Source organism: Aedes aegypti, chromosome 3, assembly GCF_002204515.2.
Source record: "Aedes aegypti strain LVP_AGWG chromosome 3, AaegL5.0 Primary Assembly, whole genome shotgun sequence".
Classification (NCBI taxonomy): Eukaryota; Metazoa; Arthropoda; class Insecta; order Diptera; family Culicidae; genus Aedes; species Aedes aegypti.
Window position 1 is genome coordinate 10,197,981 of NC_035109.1, and position 10,631 is coordinate 10,208,611.

The 10,631-nt window shown below is 47.5% G+C and overlaps 1 long non-coding RNA gene across 1 annotated transcript; it reads right to left on the reverse strand.

The window, feature by feature from the left end:
- Positions 1-6,915: 6,915 nt before the first annotated feature.
- LOC110679211 lies at positions 6,916-9,642 on the reverse strand. The gene is made up of 3 exons (XR_002502305.1): positions 9,419-9,642; positions 7,861-7,979; positions 6,916-7,802 (listed from the first exon to the last, which is right to left on the reverse strand). It is a non-coding gene; the product is annotated as an uncharacterized LOC110679211 (long non-coding RNA).
- Positions 9,643-10,631: the final 989 nt, after the last annotated feature.

Sequence of the window (10,631 nt, forward strand, 5' to 3'; positions counted from 1 at the left end):
GCTCAAAATAAAACCCGCAAACAATTCCTCAGGGATTCCAACAGAAATTCCAACAGATATGTCGTTAATATAATATTTCTGATACATTTTCAAGAAAATGGAGGACTACCGGTTTTTCTAGAACATTCTCCAGGACTCCTGTTTAAAAACATGTTGGAATATTCAACCAGATGTTTCCAAGGATTTCTCAGGATTTTCTACAAATTTCTTTGAGATTTTAACCATTAGAGAAATTTAGTGGAATTATTCCAGAGATTGCTCCTAATATGTCTTTGGGAAGTCATCAAATAAATGTAAGCAAATCTTAGGGTAACTTCTGTATAAATTTGCGTATGTTCTTATGTCACCCTTGATGAACAAGGATTTCCAGAAGAACTCACTCTTGAGGAAAATTCACAAGATTCTTCAGATTTTTGCTAAGCTAATTGAAAAAAAAATTAAATGAATCTCTGGATAATATTACGGTTCTTTTGAAAATTTTCCGTTCTGCGGTAGCCGCCAAGTTCTACCGCAGCCTTGAGAATCATTATATCATTGAACCAAACCATCTAATCAAAGTATGCTAGTAGAGTCAAAAGCTTTGAAAAACAGCCGAAAACAACAATCATCAGTCTGGTTTCCAAGGTATCATCGCAACCGATCGATGATGTTTTGTAAAAATCAGTAATGTGACTGCTGCGGTAGCTTTCTGTTCAACCGTAGAACGGAAAGTTATCTCTAAAATTACAATATTCCGCCGGATTTTGTAAAGGAACTCCTCGAAAAACATAGGACGAAATCCATAAAAAAGTATGAATGATCGGAGGATTTCTTGAAAAAAAAAATGCAGTAGCGTTAACTGGTGTGGAACCTAAACTGAATATTCCGTGGGGAGATTTTGAGTAATTCATAGAAATTTTTTTGAAAGAACTCCAGTAATCCTTGGTTGCAATGCTGGAAAAATTTCTTGAATAAAATCTAGGAAAACTCAATCATGAAACATGGAATATCCGTAGATGAAATGGCGTAGAAATTTAAAGTAGGTTTTCTTGAAAACAAAACCTAGAACTAAATGTACCAAAATCTCTGAAATTGCGGGTTTTCTTGGCAAATTCTGTAGAAATCTTTGAAGATCTCTTAGAGTAACCACTGAAGAACTCGATTGAAGAGTTAGTGAAAAAAAAAACTGGAGAAAGTCCTGGGATAGTCTTTGGAAAATTGTTCAAAGTAATTCCTGAGAAAATTACAAGAGGTAATAACGTTGAAGTGTTCAAGGATTTCCTAAGGCAAACTCTGGATAAAAGTAGAGAGTTGGTAGAGAAATTTTTGGAAAGAACCCTGTAGTAGTTCTTGATAGTATTTTAAATGAAGTCCCTGGAAAAACCACTAGGATAATTCCTGAAAATGTACTTAAGAAATATAAGAAGAAATTCAGCATATTAATTATCTGCATCTGCAAGCAAGATAAGATAAAAAAAGACTTCAGAGGCCATTTTGGTGAAAATAGAGATTTTAGAGACCTTTATCAAAAATAGTAACTTTTCAGAGACTTGAATTGAAATAAAGACCAATTAACTAAAAAGAAACCTGCCACCGGCCCTAGATAAGTTAATCCTTTACTGATTACATGTAAAAATATTGAAAACGTCAATCATGTTTTGGTAAGTTGACAAAATTTCAAACTCGAAATGATCGTCAAATAGCGTTTTGATAGCCGCGCAGCCAAATTTTTTTCAATTCAACCGAATTTTCTAGCAAATAATGGTTGCTCTGCGTTTTGAAGCAAAAATCCTTTGTCGTGAAAATATTGTACGATGAATTACTACCTTCAAATAATTTCCCTGATTGTGATCGAATTTCCCTGAGAATTCCAGGTTTTTTCCAGGTTGAATAAAATTCCCTGATAATTCCAGGTTTTCCAGGTTTTTCCAGGTAGTAGACACCCTGCATGAAGAAGATGGAGGCGCTGTTTCTACCGAGTTGGTCACATTTCAGGATTTCCAGGAGACTTCATTGTTACGCAATGGTGTTCGAAGGCAATTACATTCAATTTCAAACAATTAGTGGAATGTGGAGTGGAATGAAAATTATTGTATTGACGCGTATTACTGTGCTACTACTATCACAACACTCCTCCGTAAACCACAACGGCTGTTAACTTTCGGAACTTCTGCTTCCGTTGTAGATGTGTAACTGATCTTCGCGATGCCTTGCTGCAGACTATTGTGAACGAAGTGATACCGTATGCTGACGTGCTTCGTCGTTGGGTTGTAAGTTCCGTTGTTGGCTGATCGCCGATTGATTATCGCATCGCACGGAAATCGGTTTGATTTCAAAGAACCGCGACTTGAGGTTACTCCACCACATATCTTCCTGAATAGTGCGCGACATGGCCATAAGCTCCGCTTCGCATGATGAGAGAGCAACGGTAGGTTGCTTCTTTACGTTCCACGAGATAGCACCGCCTTCCATCAGGAACACGTAGCCGGTCCTAGATTTCCGATCGTCTACGTCTCCTCCCCAAGCGGCATCGCTGTATCCAAAAATTCCCGCTGGAGCGCTTTCCTAATACAACAAAGCCTTCCGGCTGCAGCATGTGAGTTTCCTCGTCTTTCAGCTCGCCATGCAAGAACGCTGTTACAGCGTCCATTTGGTTGATATCCAGATTGTAAGGTTGTTGTGAAACGATCTCTACCGAGATAGAAGGGCTTTGATCGGACCGGCTTTTTTTTTTTTTTTTTTGTTTTTTACAAGGGGGAAATCTGCAAACAGATCCCCTGAGAAGATAACTCAGGGAATGCGGGGATGACGCACCAACGACGACCCGCTAAAACCAGCCTATGCACTGTGCATGAGCAATTCATTTAGAATTGCTCAAGTGGTGAACAGTGCATCGACATGACCCTTGGACTCAGACCCTCATCTCCCCGGAACCACCTTACGATATTTCTTCGGGAAGGGACCAGTGCATATAGCACAACACGTGTAGCAGAAGTAGCCTAGGCAAACTGCTTCTCCTAGCCGACTTAAACAATGTTACAAGGGACCAGCCTCGGCAGGGCTAATCCTCTGCAGCCAACTCTTGGTCGGCGCGCCATAGACGCTGCAATTCTAACATAATGTGAGTGACAGCCGTAGTTACTGCATTCCAGCACTCGGCATCCGCACACATTCTCTCTATAATATTGTCGGGGGACGTGTCCCCTCCGCATGTAGTGAGCATGCGACCTCTCACAACAATGAAACGGGGGCAATCGAACACGACATGCTCCGCTGTTTCCTCTACACCAGCACAATTGGGGCACGCAGGAGATTCTGAGTGCCCGAACCTATGCAGGTACTGTCTATAGCAACAATGTCCTGACAGAAACTGCGTCAGGTGGAAGTTCACTTCCCCATGGCTTCTACCATACCAATCTGACACATTTGGTATTAGTCCATGGGTCCATCTACCCTTAGTGGAGTTATCCCATTCGTGCTGCCAGCTTCTGAGCGTTTCCTCTTTACACGTGTCGCGGACTCCTCTGGTACCCCTTTGGTTGAAGCATTGAACATCTTCCTTGATGATGAGCCCGATGGGCGTCATCCCGGCTATGATGCACACGGCCTCTTTAGATACCGTCCGGTATGCACTTGCTACTCTTAAGCACATTATCCTGTACGTGCTTTCCAACCGCTTTAGGTTTCTGTTCGTTCTAAGCGCTTTTGACCAGATTGGTCCTCCATACCTTAGTATGGATAGCGCCACGCTTGCCAGCAGCTTGCGTTTGCTGGCAATTACAGCAGAGCTGTTAGACATCATCCTCGAAAGCGCCGCTATAGCCGTAGATGCCCTTTTACAGGCATATTCAACGTGGCTAGCGAAGCTCAGCTTGTCATCGATCATTACCCCAAGATGCCTAAGGGATCGCTTGGACTCTATGGTGCAATCACCTACCGAGATAAGCGCCCGTTGCTCGGACTTGCGGTTGTTGACCACCACCACCTCAGTCTTGTGACGGGCCAGTCCTAGTTTCCTGGACTTCATCCATTCCTCAACCAGGGAAATAGAGTGCGCTGCTGTCAACTCTACTTCCTCCATCGATTCACCATAGACCACTAGGGTGATATCGTCGGCGAAGCCAACAATCTTAACACCCGTCGGAAGGGGCAGCCTCAGTACGTCATCGTACATCGCATTCCATAACAGCGGGCCCAGGATTGAACCTTGAGGTACTCCCGCGGTAATTCGAACGCTTTTCTGCCCCTCCTCTGTGTCATACAGTAGAATCCTACCATCAAAATAGCTTTCTAGAAGCTTACACAACTGCACCGGTACCTTGAGGCGGTGAAGCGCGTGTGCTATTGCTTCCCAGCTTGCGCTGTTGAACGCATTCTTCACATCCAGAGTGACAACCGCGCAGTAACGGATGCCGCTCCTTTTATGCTCGATTGCCACCTCAGCTGTTTGAACGACCGACTGGATGGCGTCCAGAGTAGATTTACCTTTTCTGAATCCAAACTGGTTGTTGGACAGGCCGTCCGCACTCTCCGTATACGGTACTAGTCTGTTGAGAATCAACCTCTCCAATAACTTGCCCGTCGTATCTAGTAGACAGATAGGTCTATACGCCGACGGGTCACCTGGTGGTTTCCCCGCCTTTGGTAGTAGCACCAATTTCTGTCGCTTCCATACATCCGGGAAGATTCCTTGATCAATGCAGCGTTGCATCGTGGTTCTGAACATGTCCGGATCCGCGTTCACTGCCGCTTTTAAGGCAACATTCGGGATACCATCGGGTCCCGGTGCCTTGTTTGACGCGAATGATTTCACGACTTCTGCCAGCTCTTCGTTCGTCACTCTCGCCACTTCTTCTCCTTCATCTGCCGCATACGGCGCTGGGGGCCATGGGCTTATGGGATGGTGCGGGAAGAGTACATCGATTATCGATCGCAGCAACTCGGGCGATTTCTCTTGGGGCGCTATGGCTCCTTTGGTCTTAGCCATTACCACTCTGTAGGCGTCACCCCATGGACTAGAATTGGCACTCTCGCATAGGCTTTCAAAGCATGCCCGTTTCCGACTCTTGATTTCCTTTTTGAGAGCCAACTTTGCCTCTCTGAATGCTGCACCGCGTTCCTCTCTTTGTGCTTCTGTGCGTGCGCGTTGCATTCTTCGTCTAGCCCGAAGGCAGATTGCTCGAAGATTTGCAATTGATTCGCACCACCAATACACTGGCGGCCTGTTCTCTCTAGGAGGGGCTTTTCTCGGCATGGAAGCATCACACGCTCGTGATATCATAGCAACTAGCTCTTCACCGTTTAGGTCCAGAGTGTTTCGTTCGCGCCTCAGGGCTTCAGTGAATACTTCGCCGTCGAAGCGCGCTGTTTTCCATCCTCGGGCTTGGGTCGAGTTACATCGCGCTGCCTTCTGCCCGCCTGGTATTATACTATAGCGAATCGATTGATGATCGCTATGAGTATAACCGTCATCAACGCGCCAGTTCATGGTACCTAAAAGGTTAGGACTACAAAACGTCACGTCGATGATCGATTCTGCACCATTTCTGCGGAAGGTACTCACTGTACCCACATTTGCCAGCTCTACATTTAATGCGGCCAGGGATTCCAACAATAGCTGGCCTCTTTGATTGGTGCAGCGGCTACCCCACTCCACTGCCCATGCATTAAAGTCGCCAGCTATCACTACTGGCTGCCGATTAGCTAGTTCGGCCATCATCCTGTCAACCATGTGGGAAAATTCCTCAATCGACCACCTTGGGGGCGCGTAACAACTACAATAGAACACGCCGTTGATTTTTGCTATCGCAAAACCGTCATTTGAGCTAGAGACTACTTCTTGGATTGGGTATCGTCCTGTCGTCCCTATAGCTGCCAGCTGTTGAGACCTATCCGCCACCCAGTTCCCGTTGTTGGCTGGTATGCGGTATGGGTCCGATAATAACACCACGTCAGTCTTGGTTTCCGAGACTGACTGCCAAAGCAGCTGCTGGGCTGCATCACAGTGGTTTAAATTTAACTGTGTTACTTCCGTTTTGGCTGCTTTGATACTCCGCTTGTGCCCGGACATTTGGGTCCGCCCGTTAAGTGTCCGTTGTCTGCTCTGTCGACACATATTAGGCACTTAGCGATTAGCTTACAATCGCTTGCCCTATGGCCTTCAGCGCCGCATTTTCTGCACATCTTACTTCTGTCGGGACCATTGCAATTCCACGACTTATGGCCCTTCCCGAAACACTTGAAGCAAACTTCAGGAGGCTGTTGTATGCTCAGCCGGCAAACCGACCAGCCTACCTTGAGTATGCCCAAGTTCTTCGCTTTGTTGGCCTCTGCGACCGGCAGCCTGATCGCCGCCACCTGGGTGCCCTGCGGGCCCTTTCTAAGGTGGATGGCCTTACTGGCTACGTCGATGTCACACTGCTCTTTGAGGGCAGCCGAGACCTCCGCTGCATCGGTGACCTCATCCAGATTTTTACACTGGAGAGTCGCTTCAGCAGTAAGGGATCTTACATCAACCTCGTCACCAAGTACTTCTTGTGCCAGTTGCTTATAGACTGCACCCTTTTCCTTGGCGTCCTTCTTTAAGACTAGGATCATTTCACCAATCCTAGTTCGCCTTATGCTTCGCACGTCTGCGCCCAATGGCGATAGCTTCTCTGTGCTTCGCATCGCCTTCAGAACCTCGGCGTATTTTGCTTCCTCCGTTTTGATAACGAGGGCTTCGCCTAAATTCCTACGTTTCGCTGTTTTCGGTTTAGCGCTCTTCTTGGGCTCCGTTCCGATCGGACCGGCTAGCAACATGAAAACGCCACAAACTAGAATATTTAGTGTGCAAACCTTTTATTACATCTACTTGGACATCACTTATTCTCTCCTACTAATCCCTATCTACTAAGCTAATACTTCTTCACTCTTCTTTTCTTTTGGCATATTAGTACTCACGCGCGCCTGCATGGGTGCACCCTGCTTTCTCGCTGCTTCCTTGAGGCATCCATGTCTCTGGGCGTGGGCCAGAAACGAGTGTGACGCTGCTCGGGCAAATCTTCAAAGGAGGTCGCCAGCGAAATTGCGGCGGTGGCGCCTCGCTCCTTGGAGTGATAGTCTATCCTGACAGGCGGCCTCTGAACCGGAAGAAATGGTCCTTTCCAAAGCGCTCCAAGCTTCACACGCCGGTGAACGCTTGCTCCGGTCTCTTACGTGCGACGCCGCTGCTCGGAGTACTTCCTATCTTGGCTGGCGGCCTCTGAGCCGGAAGAAGTGGTCCTTCCCTATCGGTCCCAAGCTACTGTCGCGCTTCGCACAGTGGTAAACGCTTGCTCCGATCCGTCGCGCTCAATTCTGCACCAACCAAAACTCCCTACCGTCCGAGATGTCTCCGCTACGAAAGGTCGCAGGCTGTGAAACAAAAAAGAAAAGCCCTGATGCGTGCACATTTTAGTCTCCATGTATCACCAGGTGTGTGAGAGTAGTTACTCACTTCGTAACGAAGGCTTTTCGATTCCACACAGCTTATGAGGGCAACCGGATGCCAATCTGGAGAGTGTCGGCCTTCTTCGGGGATTATTTACGTGCCCTTTTGACCTGACTGAATTTGACAGAAAAGCATCTCGTTAATTCGCATCTCTCATTGTTGCCGGGCATTACTCACCGATGTTTTTTATTGCAATACAGTGCGGTGGTGTCCAATTTTGGGCAACTGGTGGACTGCGTGATACCCGGAATCCTTCCTGTGTCGGGTGCCGCATGCACGAGACGCGATTCTAATTCGGACTGTTCCGACTGGCTCTGTCGCTTGTTGGAGCTAGTCCTTTCTCTGTTCCGAACTGGAGAATGACACTGTTAGCTTCCTGCTTTTCGCATCATCTAAGACATTTTACTCACCTGGTTTGGAGCTGCTTCGGCGCTTTATTCCGGATGGTGCACGTGTGTTCTTCGTGGATTGGGGAAATTGTGTGCCGCCGGCTCAGTATGGCGATGGTCTAATAATTGCGGGATTACACCTTAGCACAAACATCCTGCTCTACTACCCGAAAAACATCCACTGACTGTTACCCTGATTCGACACCTGCACCAAAATAACCTTCACGTTGGTCAGCGAGGTCTACTAGCCATAGTTAGACAGCAATACTGGCCTCTGCGAGCGAAGAACATTATCCGGAAGGTTGTGCATCAGTGCATTTGCTGCTATCGTTCGAAACCAACAAAGGCCACCCAGCTGATGGGTGACCTACCCGATTACCGAGTCCGACCTTCATTTCCGTTCGCACGCACTGGACTCGACTTTGCCGGTCCATTCAAGATACGTTCAAGCCATAAACTACGTAGCGCCCAGACGATAAAGGGGTACGTCTGCGTATTTGTTTGCATGGCTACCCGTGCACTTCATCTAGAAGCCGTGTCAGACTTGACTTCTGAAGCCTTCCTTGGAGCCCTGCAACGATTCGTCAGTCGTCGGGGTCTTGTAGAGAACCTCTACTCCGACAATGCGACAAATTTCGCCGGTGCCAACAATGAATTGCAGCTTCTCGCCAAATTGTTTCGTGATGAGCAACATCGACGCGGCTTAGACGTATTCTGTACGCAGCGAGGAATAAAGTGGTCCTTCATTCCGCCCCGAAGCCCACATTTCGGCGGGATTTGGGAAGCGGGTGTCAAGTCCGTCAAACTACACCTCAAGAGAGTCCTTGCCGAGCACAATCTCTCGTTTGAACAGTTTACTACCGTGCTTGCGCAGATAGAGGCTCTTTTAAACTCCCGACCACTGACTCCTGTCTCGGACGACCCGAACGACATTCGGGCTATAACTCCTGCCCATTTCCTGATCGGCCGGGAGTTCCAAGCAATCGCCGAACCATCGTACAAGAAGATTCCTCCTGGTCGACTCTCCAAGTGGCAGTTCCTGTAAGATCTGAAGCAAAAATTCTGGAACCTTTGGATGACCCACTATCTCCACGAGCTTCAACAGCGCCAGAAGGACTTCAAGGTCACCACTTTCAAGGTTGGCGCGCTAGTGCTGATCATCGACGAGAACGTTCCGCCGCTTCAATGGATGTTGGCTCGTATCACTGAGCTGATTCCAGGAAAGGACGGCCACACACGAGTGGTTGGCCTGCTATTACCAAATGGGACAAAAACAACGCGAGCGGTTAAGAAAATCTGTCTACTTCCCTTAGACACCGAGGTAGATTCGCAAGAGCCAAGTTCTTGAAATGGCCCATTTCAACGCGTGGGAGGATGTTACGCCTGGCAACACGACCCAGCAAACAAGCCCACCTCCTGAGATGAACACACCATGAATACTGTTTCACTTTGATCCATACCCATACCATTGTAATGTTTCTAAAATAAAGTTAGTTATGAGTTTGACTGTTCCAAGAGCAGACGCGAGTTTTATTTCGCCCGTATACAGTCCATTTTGTTTAGCCGAACAGCACAACACCTTAGCATGTGGTGATGATTGTCATGTTCAGGCTTTAGACTCACCTTGTGCGGATTTGTTGCACTATGCCGTGCAAGCAGATGGTTTTTCCGGTTGCGATTGACCGTTTTTGCACTGAAGGCCGATTTCGCTCTAGTCAGCAGCGTGCTGACTCTCTGACAGTCACTTCACTACTCGTTCGCTTTTAGTTTTCGCTGTCCAGCGTTGATGTGAAAGGAAGACCGGATGCGATGGTTGATGTTGACAAGTAAACTCCGTGTAACTAACGTGAGCGAGCTTGCTCAACAGATCCAAAAGCTCTAACATAAACAAAACAAACATAACGGCAGCGAATCCTGCCAAAGGTGATCTGAACGCTCACTTATGAGCAAATGTCTCTGCGCTAGTTCTTGTCCCATCTACTGTGCTTTGCCGTTCCTGTGGCAAACACTCAAAACGATCTATGCTAGTTTTAAGGGCTACAATAAAACTAGAGATCAAAACAAGTAACGAAATGTACATCTAATGTTGGCTGATATAAGAACGATAATAGTGGATGTTGTCAGTTACGATTGAGAAAAGGACGCATTTCCTCGACCTAAATCACTACGAGCCCATATAGGTGGCTTTACCGCGCCCCCCGGTCGCGTAAGGAAAGGCGAGGTTACGGTTCATGATCTTGGTCCTCTAGCCTCTGCCGTAAAACGTGTTTTGGTGAGGCGTATGCTCGTTGTCAGCAGCTCCTTGCTCACTGTCTGCATAGCTTGTCCGGCATTTGGAGCCACCTTACTAGTTTTTGGGGTCCCAATCTCCCTCGTCGGCTGTGCTCTCCGACTTCACTTGCACCGATACTGTTTCTGGTATTTGGGGCCATCCTCTAACTTTCAGGGTTCCAATCCCCCGAGCCTTTTATGGGCTCTGAACTTCTCTGGCGTTGTGTCGTGGTTGTCTCTCCTCTTACTTTCTTGGTATTTGGGGCCTCCCTACTTGCTAGCTAACTTTCAGGGTCCCAATCTCCCGGGCCTACCGTAGGCTTTGTGCTATTGCTGCTTTGTCGCTGTTTTTGGTATTTGGAGCCTCCCTACTAACTTGGTCGTTTTCGGGGTCCCAATCTCCCGAGCCTACCGTAGGCTCCGCTACGAACTCCTCCTCTCCCAGTACAGTCCAGGTGCGATTCCGCTGCGCCTGATAGTGGCCGTAAGCTTCGAATCCGCGTCGAACCGAACTCAATCGT